Genomic DNA, 17121 nt, shown 5'->3' with positions numbered 1-17121 from the left:
ATGACTTTATCGTGGGTGATTTTATCGTGGGTGAGGTAATCGTGGGTGAGGTTATCGTGGGTGAGGTTATCGTGGGTGAGGTTATCGTGGGTGAGGTTATCGTGGGTGAGGTTATCGTGGGTGAGATTATCGTGGGTGAGATTATCGTGGGTGAGGTTATCGTGGGTGAGGTTATCGTGGGTGAGGTTATCGTGGGTGACTTTATCGTGGGTGAGGTTATCGTGGGTGAGGTTATCGTGGGTGATTTTATCGTGGGTGATTTTATCATGGGTGAGGTTATCGTGGGTGACTTTATCGTGGGTGAGGTTTTCGTGGGTGAGATTATTGTGGGTGAGGTTATCGTGGGTGAGGTTATCGTGGGTGAGGTAATCGTGGGTGAGGTTATCGTGGGTGAGGTTATCGTGGGTGATTTTATCGAGGGTGATTTTATCATGGGTGAGGTTATCGTGGGTGAGATTATCGTGGGTGAGGTTATCGTGGGTGATTTTATCGTGGGTGATTTTATTAAGGGTGAGGTTATCGTGGGTGACTTTATCGTGGGTGAGATTATCGTGGGTGAGGTTATCCTGGGTGAGGTTATCGTGGGTGAGGTTATCGTGGGTGAGGTTATCGTGGGTGATTTTATCGTGGGTGATTTTATCATGGGTGAGGTTATCATGGGTGACTTTATCGTGGGTGAGGTTTTCGTGGGTGAGATTATCGTGGGTGAGGTTATCGTGGGTGAGGTTATCGTGGGTGAGGTTATCGTGGGTGATTTTATCGAGGGTGATTTTATCAAGGGTGAGGTTATCGTGGGTGAGATTATCGTGTGTGAGGTTATCGTGGGTGATTTTATCGTGGGTGATTTTATCAAGGGTGAGGTTATCGTGGGTGTCTTTATCGTGGGTGATTTTATCGAGGGTGATTTTATCATGGGTGATTTTATCGTGGGTGATTTTATCATGGGTGAGGTTATCGTGGGTGACTTTATCGTGGGTGAGGTTTTCGTGGGTGAGATTATCGTGGGTGAGGTTATCGTGGGTGAGGTTATCGTGGGTGAGGTAATCGTGGGTGAGGTTATCGTGGGTGAGGTTATCGTGGGTGATTTTATCGAGGGTGATTTTATCAAGGGTGAGGTTATCGTGGGTGAGATTATCGTGTGTGAGGTTATCGTGGGTGATTTTATCGTGGGTGATTTTATCAAGGGTGAGGTTATCGTGGGTGTCTTTATCGTGGGTGAGGTTATCGTGGGTGACTTTATCGTGGGTGAGGTTATCGTGGGTGAGGTAATCGTGGGTGAGGTTATCGTGGGTGATTTTATCTTGGTTGAGTTTATCGTGGGTGAGGTTATCGTTGGTGAGGTTATCGTGGGTGATTTTATCGTGGGTGAGGTAATCGTGGGTGACTTTAACGTGGGTGAGGTTATCGTGGGTGAGGTTATCGTGGGTGAAGTTATCCTGGGTGATTTTATCGTGGTTGACTTTATCGTGGGTGAGGTTATCGTGGGTGAGATAATCGTGGGTGAGGTTATCGTGGGTGATTTTATCAAGGGTGAGGTTATCATGGATGACTTTATCGTGGGTGATTTTATCGTGGGTGAGGTAATCGTGGGTGAGGTTATCGTGGGTGAGGTTATCGTGGGTGAGGTTATCCTGGGTGAAGTTACCGTGGGTGATTTTATCGTGGGTGAGGTAATTGTGGGTGAGGTTATCATGGGTGATTTTATCGTGGGTGACTTTATCATGCGTGAGGTTATCGTGGGTGAGGTTATCGTGGGTGATTTTATCGTGGGTGATTTTGTCCAGGGTGAGGTTATCGTGGGTGACTTTATCGTGGGTGAGGTTATCGTGGGTGAGATTATCGTTGGTGAGGTTATCGTGGGTGAGGTTATCGTGGGTGATTTTATCGTGGGTGAGGTAATCGTGGGTGAGGTTATCGTGGGTGATTTTATCATGGGTGAGTTTATCGTGGGTGAGTTTATCGTTGGTGAGGTTATCGTTGGTGATTTTATCGTGGGTGAGGTAATCGTGGGTGACATTATCGTGGGTGAGGATATCGTGGGTGATTTTATCGTGTGTGAGGTAATCGTGGGTGAGGTTATCCTAGGTGATTTTATCGTGGGTGACTTTATCGTGGGTGAGGTAATCGTGGCTGAGGTTATCGTGGGTGATTTTATCGTGGCTGAGGTAATCGTGGGTGAGGTTATCGTGGGTGATTTTATCGTGGGTGAGGTTATCGTGGGTGATTTTATTGTGGGTGAGGTAATCGTGGGTGACTTTATCGTGGGTGAGGTTATCGTGGGTGAGGTTATCGTGGGTGATTTTATCTAGGGTGAGTTTATCGTGGGTGAGTTTATCGTTGGTGAGGTTATCGTAGGTGATTTTATCGTGGGTGAGATTATCGTGGGTGATTTTATCGTGGGTGAGGAAATCGTGGGTGATTTCATCGTGGGTGATTTTATCAAGGGTGAGGTTATCGTGGGTGAGGTTATCGTGGGTGAGGTTATCGTGGGTGAGGTTATCGTGGGTGACGTTATCGTGGGTTATTTTATCGTGGGGGAGGTAATCAAGGGTGAGGTTATCGTGGGTGATTTTATCGTGGGTGAGGTTATCGTGGGTGAGGTTATCGTGGGTTAGGTTATCCTAGGTGATTTTATCGTGGGTGATTTTATCAAGGGTGAGGTTAGCGTGGGTGAGGTTATCGTGGGTGATTTAATCGTGGGTGACTTTATCGTGGTTGACTTTATCGTGGGTGAGGTAATCGTGGGTGACATTACCGCGGGTGAGGTTATCGTGGGTGAGGTTATCGTGCGTGAGGTTATCCTGGGTGATTTTATCGTTGGTGATTTTATCAAGGGTGAGGTTATCGTAGGTGACTTTATCGTGGGTGAGGTTATCGTGGGTGAGGTTAGCGTGGGTGAGATTATCGTGGGTGAGGTTATCGTGGGTGCGGTAGTCGTGGGTGAAGTTATCGTGGGTGAGGTTATCAATGGTGATTTTATCAAGGGTGAGGTTATCGTGGGTGAGGTTATCGTAGGTGAGATTATCGTGGGTGAGGTTATCGTGGGTGAGGTTATCGTGGGTGACTTTATCGTGGGTGAGGTTATCGTGGGTGAGGTTATCGTGGGTGATTTTATCGTGTGTGAGGTAATCGTGGGTGAGGTTATCGTGGGTGATTTTATCGTGGGTGAGTTTATCGTGGGTGAGTTTATCGTTGGTGAGGTTATCGTGTGCGATTTTATCGTGGTTGAGGTACTCATGGGTGACTTTATCGTGGGTGAGGTTATCGTGGGTGAGGTTATCGTGGTTGACTTTATCGTGGGCGATTGTATCAATGGTGAGGTTATCATAGGTGAGGTTATCGTGGGTGAGATTATCGTGGGTGAGGTTATCGTGGGTGAGGTTATCGTGGGTGAGGTAGTCGTGGGTGAGGTTATCGTGGGTGAGGTTATCATGGGTGATTTTATCAAGGGTGAGGTTATCGTGGGTGAGGTTATCGTGGGTGAGATTATCGTGGGTGAGATTATCGTGGGTGAGGTTATCGTGGGTGAGGTTATCGTGGGTGAGATAATCGTGGGTGAGGTTATCGTGGGTGAGGTTATCCTGGGTGATTTTATCGTGGGTGATTTTATCATGGGTGAGGTTATCGTGGGTGACTTTATCGTGGGTGAGGTTTTCGTGGGTGAGATTATCGTGGGTGAGGTTATCGTGGGTGAGGTTATCGTGGGTGAGGTTATCGTGGGTGAAGTTACCGTGGGTGATTTTATCGTGGGTGAGGTAATTGTGGGTGAGGTTATCATGGGTGATTTTATCGTGGGTGACTTTATCATGCGTGAGGTTATCGTGGGTGAGGTTATCGTGGGTGATTTTATCGTGGGTGATTTTGTCCAGGGTGAGGTTATCGTGGGTGAGGTTATCGTGGGTGAGATTATCGTGGGTGAGGTTATCGTGGGTGAGGTTATCGTGGGTGATTTTATCGTGGGTGAGGTAATCGTGGGTGAGGTTATCGTGGGTGATTTTATCATGGGTGAGTTTATCGTGGGTGAGTTTATCGTTGGTGAGGTTATCGTTGGTGATTTTATCGTGGGTGAGGTAATCGTGGGTGACTTTATCGTGGGTGAGGATGTCGTGGGTGATTTTATCGTGTGTGAGGTAATCGTGGGTGAGGTTATCGTGGGTGATTTTATCTTGGGTGAGTTTATCGTGGGTGAGGTTATCGTGGGTGAGGTTATCCTGGGTTAGGTTATCCTGGGTGATTTTATCGTGGGTGATTTTATCAAGGTTGAGGTTATCGTGGGTGACTTTATCGTGGGTGAGGTTATCGTGGTTGAGGTTATCGTGGGTGAGGTTATCGTGGGTGAGGTTATCGTGGGTGAGGTTATCGTGGGGGAGGTTATCGTGGGTTAGGTTATCCTGGTTGATTTTATCGTGGGTGATTTTGGCAAGGGTGAGGTTATGGTGGGTGAGGTTATCGTGGGTGAGATTATCGTGGGTGAGGTTATCGTGGGTGAGGTTATCGTGGGTGATTTTATCGTGGGTGAGGTAATCGTGGGTAGGTTATCGTGGGTGATTTTTTCGTGGGTGAGTTTATCGTGGGTGAGTTTATCGTTGGTGAGGTTATCGTGGGTGACTTTATCGTGGGTGAGGTAATCGTGGCTGAGGTTATCGTGGGTGATTTTATCGTGGCTGAGGTAATCAAGGGTGAGGTTATCGTGGGTGATTTTATCGTGGGTGAGGTTATCGTGGGTGAGGTTATCGTGGGTTAGGTTATCCTAGGTTTTTTTATCGTGGGTGATTTTATCAAGGGTGAGGTTATCGTGGGTGACTTTATCGTGGGTGAGGTTATCGTGGGTGACTTTATCGTGGGTGAGGTTATCGTGGGTGAGGTAATCGTGGGTGAGGTTATCGTGGGTGACTTTATCGTGGGTGAGGTTATCGTGGGTGAGGTAATCGTGGGTGAGGTTATCGTGGGTGATTTTATCTTGGGTGAGTTTATCGTGGGTGAGTTTATCGTTGGTGAGGTTATCGTGGGTGATTTTATCGTGGGTGAGGTAATCGTGGGTGACTTTATCGTGGGTGAGGTTATCGTGGGTGAGGTTATCGTGGGTGAAGTTATCCTGGGTGATTTTATCGTGGGTGATTTTATCTTGGTTGAGTTTATCGTGGGTGAGGTTATCGTTGGTGAGGTTATCGTGGGTGATTTTATCGTGGGTGAGGTAATCGTGGGTGACTTTATCGTGGGTGAGGTTATCGTGGGTGAGGTTATCGTGGGTGAAGTTATCCTGGGTGATTTTATCGTGGGTGACTTTATCGTGGGTGAGGTTATCGTGGGTGAGATAATCGTGGGTGAGGTTATCGTGGGTGATTTTATCAAGGGTGAGGTTATCATGGATGACTTTATCGTGGGTGATTTTATCGTGGGTGAGGTAATCGTGGGTGAGGTTATCGTGGGTGAGGTTATCGTGGGTGAGGTTATCGTGGGTGAGGTTATCGTGGGTGAGGTTATCGTGGGTGAGGTTATCGTGGGTGAGATTATCGTGGGTGAGATTATCGTGGGTGAGGTTATCGTGGGTGAGGTTATCGTGGGTGAGGTTATCGTGGGTGACTTTATCGTGGGTGAGGTTATCGTGGGTGAGGTTATCGTGGGTGATTTTATCGTGGGTGATTTTATCATGGGTGAGGTTATCGTGGGTGAGGTAATCGTGGGTGAGGTAATCGTGGGTGAGGTTATCGTGGGTGATTTTATCTTGGGTGAGTTTATCGTGGGTGAGTTTATCGTTGGTGAGGTTATCGTGGGTGATTTTATCGTGGGTGAGGTAATCGTGGGTGACTTTATCGTGGGTGAGGTTATCGTGGGTGAGGTTATCGTGGGTGAAGTTATCCTGGGTGATTTTATCGTGGGTGATTTTATCTTGGTTGAGTTTATCGTGGGTGAGGTTATCGTTGGTGAGGTTATCGTGGGTGATTTTATCGTGGGTGAGGTAATCGTGGGTGACTTTATCGTGGGTGAGGTTATCGTGGGTGAGGTTATCGTGGGTGAAGTTATCCTGGGTGATTTTATCGTGGGTGACTTTATCGTGGGTGAGGTTATCGTGGGTGAGATAATCGTGGGTGAGGTTATCGTGGGTGATTTTATCAAGGGTGAGGTTATCATGGATGACTTTATCGTGGGTGATTTTATCGTGGGTGAGGTAATCGTGGGTGAGGTTATCGTGGGTGAGGTTATCGTGGGTGAGGTTATCGTGGGTGAGGTTATCGTGGGTGAGGTTATCGTGGGTGAGATTATCGTGGGTGAGATTATCGTGGGTGAGGTTATCGTGGGTGAGGTTATCGTGGGTGAGGTTATCGTGGGTGACTTTATCGTGGGTGAGGTTATCGTGGGTGAGGTTATCGTGGGTGATTTTATCGTGGGTGATTTTATCATGGGTGAGGTTATCGTGGGTGACTTTATCGTGGGTGAGGTTTTCGTGGGTGAGATTATTGTGGGTGAGGTTATCGTGGGTGAGGTTATCGTGGGTGAGGTAATCGTGGGTGAGGTTATCGTGGGTGAGGTTATCGTGGGTGATTTTATCGAGGGTGATTTTATCATGGGTGAGGTTATCGTGGGTGAGATTATCGTGGGTGAGGTTATCGTGGGTGATTTTATCGTGGGTGATTTTATTAAGGGTGAGGTTATCGTGGGTGAGATTATCGTGGGTGAGGTTATCCTGGGTGAGGTTATCGTGGGTGAGGTTATCGTGGGTGAGGTTATCGTGGGTGATTTTATCGTGGGTGATTTTATCATGGGTGAGGTTATCATGGGTGACTTTATCGTGGGTGAGGTTTTCGTGGGTGAGATTATCGTGGGTGAGGTTATCGTGGGTGAGGTTATCGTGGGTGAGGTTATCGTGGGTGATTTTATCGAGGGTGATTTTATCAAGGGTGAGGTTATCGTGGGTGAGATTATCGTGTGTGAGGTTATCGTGGGTGATTTTATCGTGGGTGATTTTATCAAGGGTGAGGTTATCGTGGGTGTCTTTATCGTGGGTGATTTTATCGAGGGTGATTTTATCATGGGTGATTTTATCGTGGGTGATTTTATCATGGGTGAGGTTATCGTGGGTGACTTTATCGTGGGTGAGGTTTTCGTGGGTGAGATTATCGTGGGTGAGGTTATCGTGGGTGAGGTTATCGTGGGTGAGGTAATCGTGGGTGAGGTTATCGTGGGTGAGGTTATCGTGGGTGATTTTATCGAGGGTGATTTTATCAAGGGTGAGGTTATCGTGGGTGAGATTATCGTGTGTGAGGTTATCGTGGGTGATTTTATCGTGGGTGATTTTATCAAGGGTGAGGTTATCGTGGGTGTCTTTATCGTGGGTGAGGTTATCGTGGGTGACTTTATCGTGGGTGAGGTTATCGTGGGTGAGGTAATCGTGGGTGAGGTTATCGTGGGTGATTTTATCTTGGTTGAGTTTATCGTGGGTGAGGTTATCGTTGGTGAGGTTATCGTGGGTGATTTTATCGTGGGTGAGGTAATCGTGGGTGACTTTAACGTGGGTGAGGTTATCGTGGGTGAGGTTATCGTGGGTGAAGTTATCCTGGGTGATTTTATCGTGGTTGACTTTATCGTGGGTGAGGTTATCGTGGGTGAGATAATCGTGGGTGAGGTTATCGTGGGTGATTTTATCAAGGGTGAGGTTATCATGGATGACTTTATCGTGGGTGATTTTATCGTGGGTGAGGTAATCGTGGGTGAGGTTATCGTGGGTGAGGTTATCGTGGGTGAGGTTATCCTGGGTGAAGTTACCGTGGGTGATTTTATCGTGGGTGAGGTAATTGTGGGTGAGGTTATCATGGGTGATTTTATCGTGGGTGACTTTATCATGCGTGAGGTTATCGTGGGTGAGGTTATCGTGGGTGATTTTATCGTGGGTGATTTTGTCCAGGGTGAGGTTATCGTGGGTGACTTTATCGTGGGTGAGGTTATCGTGGGTGAGATTATCGTGGGTGAGGTTATCGTGGGTGAGGTTATCGTGGGTGATTTTATCGTGGGTGAGGTAATCGTGGGTGAGGTTATCGTGGGTGATTTTATCATGGGTGAGTTTATCGTGGGTGAGTTTATCGTTGGTGAGGTTATCGTTGGTGATTTTATCGTGGGTGAGGTAATCGTGGGTGACTTTATCGTGGGTGAGGATATCGTGGGTGATTTTATCGTGTGTGAGGTAATCGTGGGTGAGGTTATCCTAGGTGATTTTATCGTGGGTGACTTTATCGTGGGTGAGGTAATCGTGGCTGAGGTTATCGTGGGTGATTTTATCGTGGCTGAGGTAATCGTGGGTGAGGTTATCGTGGGTGATTTTATCGTGGGTGAGGTTATCGTGGGTGATTTTATTGTGGGTGAGGTAATCGTGGGTGACTTTATCGTGGGTGAGGTTATCGTGGGTGAGGTTATCGTGGGTGATTTTATCTAGGGTGAGTTTATCGTGGGTGAGTTTATCGTTGGTGAGGTTATCGTAGGTGATTTTATCGTGGGTGAGATTATCGTGGGTGATTTTATCGTGGGTGAGGAAATCGTGGGTGATTTCATCGTGGGTGATTTTATCAAGGGTGAGGTTATCGTGGGTGAGGTTATCGTGGGTGAGGTTATCGTGGGTGACGTTATCGTGGGTTATTTTATCGTGGGGGAGGTAATCAAGGGTGAGGTTATCGTGGGTGATTTTATCGTGGGTGAGGTTATCGTGGGTGAGGTTATCGTGGGTTAGGTTATCCTAGGTGATTTTATCGTGGGTGATTTTATCAAGGGTGAGGTTAGCGTGGGTGAGGTTATCGTGGGTGATTTAATCGTGGGTGACTTTATCGTGGTTGACTTTATCGTGGGTGAGGTAATCGTGGGTGACATTACCGCGGGTGAGGTTATCGTGGGTGAGGTTATCGTGCGTGAGGTTATCCTGGGTGATTTTATCGTTGGTGATTTTATCAAGGGTGAGGTTATCGTAGGTGACTTTATCGTGGGTGAGGTTATCGTGGGTGAGGTTAGCGTGGGTGAGATTATCGTGGGTGAGGTTATCGTGGGTGCGGTAGTCGTGGGTGAAGTTATCGTGGGTGAGGTTATCAATGGTGATTTTATCAAGGGTGAGGTTATCGTGGGTGAGGTTATCGTAGGTGAGATTATCGTGGGTGAGGTTATCGTGGGTGAGGTTATCGTGGGTGACTTTATCGTGGGTGAGGTTATCGTGGGTGAGGTTATCGTGGGTGATTTTATCGTGTGTGAGGTAATCGTGGGTGAGGTTATCGTGGGTGATTTTATCGTGGGTGAGTTTATCGTGGGTGAGTTTATCGTTGGTGAGGTTATCGTGTGCGATTTTATCGTGGTTGAGGTACTCATGGGTGACTTTATCGTGGGTGAGGTTATCGTGGGTGAGGTTATCGTGGTTGACTTTATCGTGGGCGATTGTATCAATGGTGAGGTTATCATAGGTGAGGTTATCGTGGGTGAGATTATCGTGGGTGAGGTTATCGTGGGTGAGGTTATCGTGGGTGAGGTAGTCGTGGGTGAGGTTATCGTGGGTGAGGTTATCATGGGTGATTTTATCAAGGGTGAGGTTATCGTGGGTGAGGTTATCGTGGGTGAGATTATCGTGGGTGAGATTATCGTGGGTGAGGTTATCGTGGGTGAGGTTATCGTGGGTGAGATAATCGTGGGTGAGGTTATCGTGGGTGAGGTTATCCTGGGTGATTTTATCGTGGGTGATTTTATCATGGGTGAGGTTATCGTGGGTGACTTTATCGTGGGTGAGGTTTTCGTGGGTGAGATTATCGTGGGTGAGGTTATCGTGGGTGAGGTTATCGTGGGTGAGGTTATCGTGGGTGAAGTTACCGTGGGTGATTTTATCGTGGGTGAGGTAATTGTGGGTGAGGTTATCATGGGTGATTTTATCGTGGGTTTAGGGTTTAGGGTTTTTAGGGTTTAGGGTTTAGGGTTTAGGGTTTAGGGTTTAGGGTTTAGGGTTTAGGGTTTAGGGTTTAGGGTTTAGGGTTTAGGGTTTAGGGTTTAGGGTTTAGGGTTTAGGGTTTAGGGTTTAGGGTTTAGGGTTTAGGGTTTAGGGTTTAGGGTTTAGGGTTTAGGGTTTAGGGTTTAGGGTTTAGGGTTTAGGGTTTAGGGTTTAGGGTTTAGGGTTTAGGGTTTAGGGTTTAGGGTTTAGGGTTTAGGGTTTAGGGTTTAGGGTTTAGGGTTTAGGGTTTAGGGTTTAGGGTTTAGGGTTTAGGGTTTTTAGGGTTTAGGGTTTAGGGTTTAGGGTTTAGGGTTTAGGGTTTAGGGTTTAGGGTTTAGGGTTTAGGGTTTAGGGTTTAGGGTTTAGGGTTTAGGGTTTAGGGTTTAGGGTTTAGGGTTTAGGGTTTAGGGTTTAGGGTTTAGGGTTTAGGGTTTAGGGTTTAGGGTTTAGGGTTTAGGGTTTAGGGTTTAGGGTTTAGGGTTTAGGGTTTAGGGTTTAGGGTTTAGGGTTTAGGGTTTAGGGTTTAGGGTTTAGGGTTTAGGGTTTAGGGTTTTTAGGGTTTAGGGTTTAGGGTTTAGGGTTTAGGGTTTAGGGTTTAGGGTTTAGGGTTTAGGGTTTAGGGTTTAGGGTTTAGGGTTTAGGGTTTAGGGTTTAGGGTTTAGGGTTTAGGGTTTAGGGTTTAGGGTTTAGGGTTTAGGGTTTAGGGTTTAGGGTTTAGGGTTTAGGGTTTAGGGTTTAGGGTTTAGGGTTTAGGGTTTAGGGTTTAGGGTTTAGGGTTTAGGGTTTAGGGTTTAGGGTTTAGGGTTTAGGGTTTAGGGTTTAGGGTTTAGGGTTTAGGGTTTAGGGTTTAGGGTTTAGGGTTTAGGGTTTAGGGTTTAGGGTTTAGGGTTTAGGGTTTAGGGTTTAGGGTTTAGGGTTTAGGGTTTAGGGTTTAGGGTTTAGGGTTTAGGGTTTAGGGTTTAGGGTTTAGGGTTTAGGGTTTAGGGTTTAGGGTTTAGGGTTTTTAGGGTTTAGGGTTTAGGGTTTAGGGTTTAGGGTTTAGGGTTTAGGGTTTAGGGTTTAGGGTTTAGGGTTTAGGGTTTAGGGTTTAGGGTTTAGGGTTTAGGGTTTAGGGTTTAGGGTTTAGGGTTTAGGGTTTAGGGTTTAGGGTTTAGGGTTTAGGGTTTAGGGTTTAGGGTTTAGGGTTTAGGGTTTAGGGTTTAGGGTTTAGGGTTTAGGGTTTAGGGTTTAGGGTTTAGGGTTTAGGGTTTAGGGTTTAGGGTTTAGGGTTTAGGGTTTAGGGTTTAGGGTTTAGGGTTTAGGGTTTAGGGTTTAGGGTTTAGGGTTTAGGGTTTAGGGTTTAGGGTTTAGGGTTTAGGGTTTAGGGTTTAGGGTTTAGGGTTTAGGGTTTAGGGTTTAGGGTTTAGGGTTTAGGGTTTAGGGTTTAGGGTTTAGGGTTTAGGGTTTAGGGTTTAGGGTTTAGGGTTTAGGGTTTAGGGTTTAGGGTTTAGGGTTTAGGGTTTAGGGTTTAGGGTTTAGGGTTTAGGGTTTAGGGTTTAGGGTTTAGGGTTTAGGGTTTAGGGTTTAGGGTTTAGGGTTTAGGGTTTAGGGTTTAGGGTTTAGGGTTTAGGGTTTAGGGTTTAGGGTTTAGGGTTTAGGGTTTAGGGTTTAGGGTTTAGGGTTTAGGGTTTAGGGTTTAGGGTTTAGGGTTTAGGGTTTAGGGTTTAGGGTTTAGGGTTTAGGGTTTAGGGTTTAGGGTTTAGGGTTTAGGGTTTAGGGTTTAGGGTTTAGGGTTTAGGGTTTAGGGTTTAGGGTTTAGGGTTTAGGGTTTAGGGTTTAGGGTTTAGGGTTTAGGGTTTAGGGTTTAGGGTTTAGGGTTTAGGGTTTAGGGTTTAGGGTTTAGGGTTTAGGGTTTAGGGTTTAGGGTTTAGGGTTTAGGGTTTAGGGTTTAGGGTTTAGGGTTTAGGGTTTAGGGTTTAGGGTTTAGGGTTTAGGGTTTAGGGTTTAGGGTTTAGGGTTTAGGGTTTAGGGTTTAGGGTTTAGGGTTTAGGGTTTAGGGTTTAGGGTTTAGGGTTTAGGGTTTAGGGTTTAGGGTTTAGGGTTTAGGGTTTAGGGTTTAGGGTTTAGGGTTTAGGGTTTAGGGTTTAGGGTTTAGGGTTTAGGGTTTAGGGTTTAGGGTTTAGGGTTTAGGGTTTAGGGTTTAGGGTTTAGGGTTTAGGGTTTAGGGTTTAGGGTTTAGGGTTTAGGGTTTAGGGTTTAGGGTTTAGGGTTTAGGGTTTAGGGTTTAGGGTTTAGGGTTTAGGGTTTAGGGTTTAGGGTTTAGGGTTTAGGGTTTAGGGTTTAGGGTTTAGGGTTTAGGGTTTAGGGTTTAGGGTTTAGGGTTTAGGGTTTAGGGTTTAGGGTTTAGGGTTTAGGGTTTAGGGTTTAGGGTTTAGGGTTTAGGGTTTAGGGTTTAGGGTTTAGGGTTTAGGGTTTAGGGTTTAGGGTTTAGGGTTTAGGGTTTAGGGTTTAGGGTTTAGGGTTTAGGGTTTAGGGTTTAGGGTTTAGGGTTTAGGGTTTAGGGTTTAGGGTTTAGGGTTTAGGGTTTAGGGTTTAGGGTTTAGGGTTTAGGGTTTAGGGTTTAGGGTTTAGGGTTTAGGGTTTAGGGTTTAGGGTTTAGGGTTTAGGGTTTAGGGTTTAGGGTTTAGGGTTTAGGGTTTAGGGTTTAGGGTTTAGGGTTTAGGGTTTAGGGTTTAGGGTTTAGGGTTTAGGGTTTAGGGTTTAGGGTTTAGGGTTTAGGGTTTAGGGTTTAGGGTTTAGGGTTTAGGGTTTAGGGTTTAGGGTTTAGGGTTTAGGGTTTAGGGTTTAGGGTTTAGGGTTTAGGGTTTTTAGGGTTTAGGGTTTAGGGTTTAGGGTTTAGGGTTTAGGGTTTAGGGTTTAGGGTTTAGGGTTTAGGGTTTAGGGTTTAGGGTTTAGGGTTTAGGGTTTAGGGTTTAGGGTTTAGGGTTTAGGGTTTAGGGTTTAGGGTTTAGGGTTTAGGGTTTAGGGTTTAGGGTTTAGGGTTTAGGGTTTAGGGTTTAGGGTTTAGGGTTTAGGGTTTAGGGTTTAGGGTTTAGGGTTTAGGGTTTAGGGTTTAGGGTTTAGGGTTTAGGGTTTAGGGTTTAGGGTTTAGGGTTTAGGGTTTAGGGTTTAGGGTTTAGGGTTTAGGGTTTAGGGTTTAGGGTTTAGGGTTTAGGGTTTAGGGTTTAGGGTTTAGGGTTTAGGGTTTAGGGTTTAGGGTTTAGGGTTTAGGGTTTAGGGTTTAGGGTTTAGGGTTTAGGGTTTAGGGTTTAGGGTTTAGGGTTTAGGGTTTAGGGTTTAGGGTTTAGGGTTTAGGGTTTAGGGTTTAGGGTTTAGGGTTTAGGGTTTAGGGTTTAGGGTTTAGGGTTTAGGGTTTAGGGTTTAGGGTTTAGGGTTTAGGGTTTAGGGTTTAGGGTTTAGGGTTTAGGGTTTAGGGTTTAGGGTTTAGGGTTTAGGGTTTAGGGTTTAGGGTTTAGGGTTTAGGGTTTAGGGTTTAGGGTTTAGGGTTTAGGGTTTAGGGTTTAGGGTTTAGGGTTTAGGGTTTAGGGTTTAGGGTTTAGGGTTTAGGGTTTAGGGTTTAGGTTTAGTTTAGGGTTTAGGGTTTAGGGTTTAGGGTTTAGGGTTTAGGGTTTAGGGTTTAGGGTTTAGGGTTTAGGGTTTAGGGTTTAGGGTTTAGGGTTTAGGGTTTAGGGTTTAGGGTTTAGGGTTTAGGGTTTAGGGTTTAGGGTTTAGGGTTTAGGGTTTAGGGTTTAGGGTTTAGGGTTTAGGGTTTAGGGTTTAGGGTTTAGGGTTTAGGGTTTAGGGTTTAGGGTTTAGGGTTTAGGGTTTAGGGTTTAGGGTTTAGGGTTTAGGGTTTAGGGTTTAGGGTTTAGGGTTTAGGGTTTAGGGTTTAGGGTTTAGGGTTTAGGGTTTAGGGTTTAGGGTTTAGGGTTTAGGGTTTAGGGTTTAGGGTTTAGGGTTTAGGGTTTAGGGTTTAGGGTTTAGGGTTTAGGGTTTAGGGTTTAGGGTTTAGGGTTTAGGGTTTAGGGTTTAGGGTTTAGGGTTTAGGGTTTAGGGTTTAGGGTTTAGGGTTTAGGGTTTAGGGTTTAGGGTTTAGGGTTTAGGGTTTAGGGTTTAGGGTTTAGGGTTTAGGGTTTAGGGTTTAGGGTTTAGGGTTTAGGGTTTAGGGTTTAGGGTTTAGGGTTTAGGGTTTAGGGTTTAGGGTTTAGGGTTTAGGGTTTAGGGTTTAGGGTTTAGGGTTTAGGGTTTAGGGTTTAGGGTTTAGGGTTTAGGGTTTAGGGTTTAGGGTTTAGGGTTTAGGGTTTAGGGTTTAGGGTTTAGGGTTTAGGGTTTAGGGTTTAGGGTTTAGGGTTTAGGGTTTAGGGTTTAGGGTTTAGGGTTTAGGGTTTAGGGTTTAGGGTTTAGGGTTTAGGGTTTAGGGTTTAGGGTTTAGGGTTTAGGGTTTAGGGTTTAGGGTTTAGGGTTTAGGGTTTAGGGTTTAGGGTTTAGGGTTTAGGGTTTAGGGTTTAGGGTTTAGGGTTTAGGGTTTAGGGTTTAGGGTTTAGGGTTTAGGGTTTAGGGTTTAGGGTTTAGGGTTTAGGGTTTAGGGTTTAGGGTTTAGGGTTTAGGGTTTAGGGTTTAGGGTTTAGGGTTTAGGGTTTAGGGTTTAGGGTTTAGGGTTTAGGGTTTAGGGTTTAGGGTTTAGGGTTTAGGGTTTAGGGTTTAGGGTTTAGGGTTTAGGGTTTAGGGTTTAGGGTTTAGGGTTTAGGGTTTAGGGTTTAGGGTTTAGGGTTTAGGGTTTAGGGTTTAGGGTTTAGGGTTTAGGGTTTAGGGTTTAGGGTTTAGGGTTTAGGGTTTAGGGTTTAGGGTTTAGGGTTTAGGGTTTAGGGTTTAGGGTTTAGGGTTTAGGGTTTAGGGTTTAGGGTTTAGGGTTTAGGGTTTAGGGTTTAGGGTTTAGGGGGTTTAGGGTTTAGGGTTTAGGGTTTAGGGTTTAGGGTTTAGGGTTTAGGGTTTAGGGTTTAGGGTTTAGGGTTTAGGGTTTAGGGTTTAGGGTTTAGGGTTTAGGGTTTAGGGTTTAGGGTTTAGGGTTTAGGGTTTAGGGTTTAGGGTTTAGGGTTTAGGGTTTAGGGTTTAGGGTTTAGGGTTTAGGGTTTAGGGTTTAGGGTTTAGGGTTTAGGGTTTAGGGTTTAGGGTTTAGGGTTTAGGGTTTAGGGTTTAGGGTTTAGGGTTTAGGGTTTAGGGTTTAGGGTTTAGGGTTTAGGGTTTAGGGTTTAGGGTTTAGGGTTTAGGGTTTAGGGTTTAGGGTTTAGGGTTTAGGGTTTAGGGTTTAGGGTTTAGGGTTTAGGGTTTAGGGTTTAGGGTTTAGGGTTTAGGGTTTAGGGTTTAGGGTTTAGGGTTTAGGGTTTAGGGTTTAGGGTTTAGGGTTTAGGGTTTAGGGTTTAGGGTTTAGGGTTTAGGGTTTAGGGTTTAGGGTTTAGGGTTTAGGGTTTAGGGTTTAGGGTTTAGGGTTTAGGGTTTAGGGTTTAGGGTTTAGGGTTTAGGGTTTAGGGTTTAGGGTTTAGGGTTTAGGGTTTAGGGTTTAGGGTTTAGGGTTTAGGGTTTAGGGTTTAGGGTTTAGGGTTTAGGGTTTAGGGTTTAGGGTTTAGGGTTTAGGGTTTAGGGTTTAGGGTTTAGGGTTTAGGGTTTAGGGTTTAGGGTTTAGGGTTTAGGGTTTAGGGTTTAGGGTTTAGGGTTTAGGGTTTAGGGTTTAGGGTTTAGGGTTTAGGGTTTAGGGTTTAGGGTTTAGGGTTTAGGGTTTAGGGTTTAGGGTTTAGGGTTTAGGGTTTAGGGTTTAGGGTTTAGGGTTTAGGGTTTAGGGTTTAGGGTTTAGGGTTTAGGGTTTAGGGTTTAGGGTTTAGGGTTTAGGGTTTAGGGTTTAGGGTTTAGGGTTTAGGGTTTAGGGTTTAGGGTTTAGGGTTTAGGGTTTAGGGTTTAGGGTTTAGGGTTTAGGGTTTAGGGTTTAGGGTTTAGGGTTTAGGGTTTAGGGTTTAGGGTTTAGGGTTTAGGGTTTAGGGTTTAGGGTTTAGGGTTTAGGGTTTAGGGTTTAGGGTTTAGGGTTTAGGGTTTAGGGTTTAGGGTTTAGGGTTTAGGGTTTAGGGTTTAGGGTTTAGGGTTTAGGGTTTAGGGTTTAGGGTTTAGGGTTTAGGGTTTAGGGTTTAGGGTTTAGGGTTTAGGGTTTAGGGTTTAGGGTTTAGGGTTTAGGGTTTAGGGTTTAGGGTTTAGGGTTTAGGGTTTAGGGTTTAGGGTTTAGGGTTTAGGGTTTAGGGTTTAGGGTTTAGGGTTTAGGGTTTAGGGTTTAGGGTTTAGGGTTTAGGGTTTAGGGTTTAGGGTTTAGGGTTTAGGGTTTAGGGTTTAGGGTTTAGGGTTTAGGGTTTAGGGTTTAGGGTTTAGGGTTTAGGGTTTAGGGTTTAGGGTTTAGGGTTTAGGGTTTAGGGTTTAGGGTTTAGGGTTTAGGGTTTAGGGTTTAGGGTTTAGGGTTTAGGGTTTAGGGTTTAGGGTTTAGGGTTTAGGGTTTAGGGTTTAGGGTTTAGGGTTTAGGGTTTAGGGTTTAGGGTTTAGGGTTTAGGGTTTAGGGTTTAGGGTTTAGGGTTTAGGGTTTAGGGTTTAGGGTTTAGGGTTTAGGGTTTAGGGTTTAGGGTTTAGGGTTTAGGGTTTAGGGTTTAGGGTTTAGGGTTTAGGGTTTAGGGTTTAGGGTTTAGGGTTTAGGGTTTAGGGTTTAGGGTTTAGGGTTTAGGGTTTAGGGTTTAGGGTTTAGGGTTTAGGGTTTAGGGTTTAGGGTTTAGGGTTTAGGGTTTAGGGTTTAGGGTTTAGGGTTTAGGGTTTAGGGTTTAGGGTTTAGGGTTTAGGGTTTAGGGTTTAGGGTTTAGGGTTTAGGGTTTAGGGTTTAGGGTTTAGGGTTTAGGGTTTAGGGTTTAGGGTTTAGGGTTTAGGGTTTAGGGTTTAGGGTTTAGGGTTTAGGGTTTAGGGTTTAGGGTTTAGGGTTTAGGGTTTAGGGTTTAGGGTTTAGGGTTTAGGGTTTAGGGTTTAGGGTTTAGGGTTTAGGGTTTAGGGTTTAGGGTTTAGGGTTTAGGGTTTAGGGTTTAGGGTTTAGGGTTTAGGGTTTAGGGTTTAGGGTTTAGGGTTTAGGGTTTAGGGTT

This window comes from Phaseolus vulgaris, chromosome 7 (assembly GCF_051622355.1).
Source record: "Phaseolus vulgaris cultivar YP4 chromosome 7, ASM5162235v1, whole genome shotgun sequence".
In the NCBI taxonomy this organism is placed as follows: domain Eukaryota; kingdom Viridiplantae; phylum Streptophyta; class Magnoliopsida; order Fabales; family Fabaceae; genus Phaseolus; species Phaseolus vulgaris.
The sequence above is the reverse complement of the archived record's forward strand: the minus strand, read 5'-3'. Positions refer to the sequence as shown.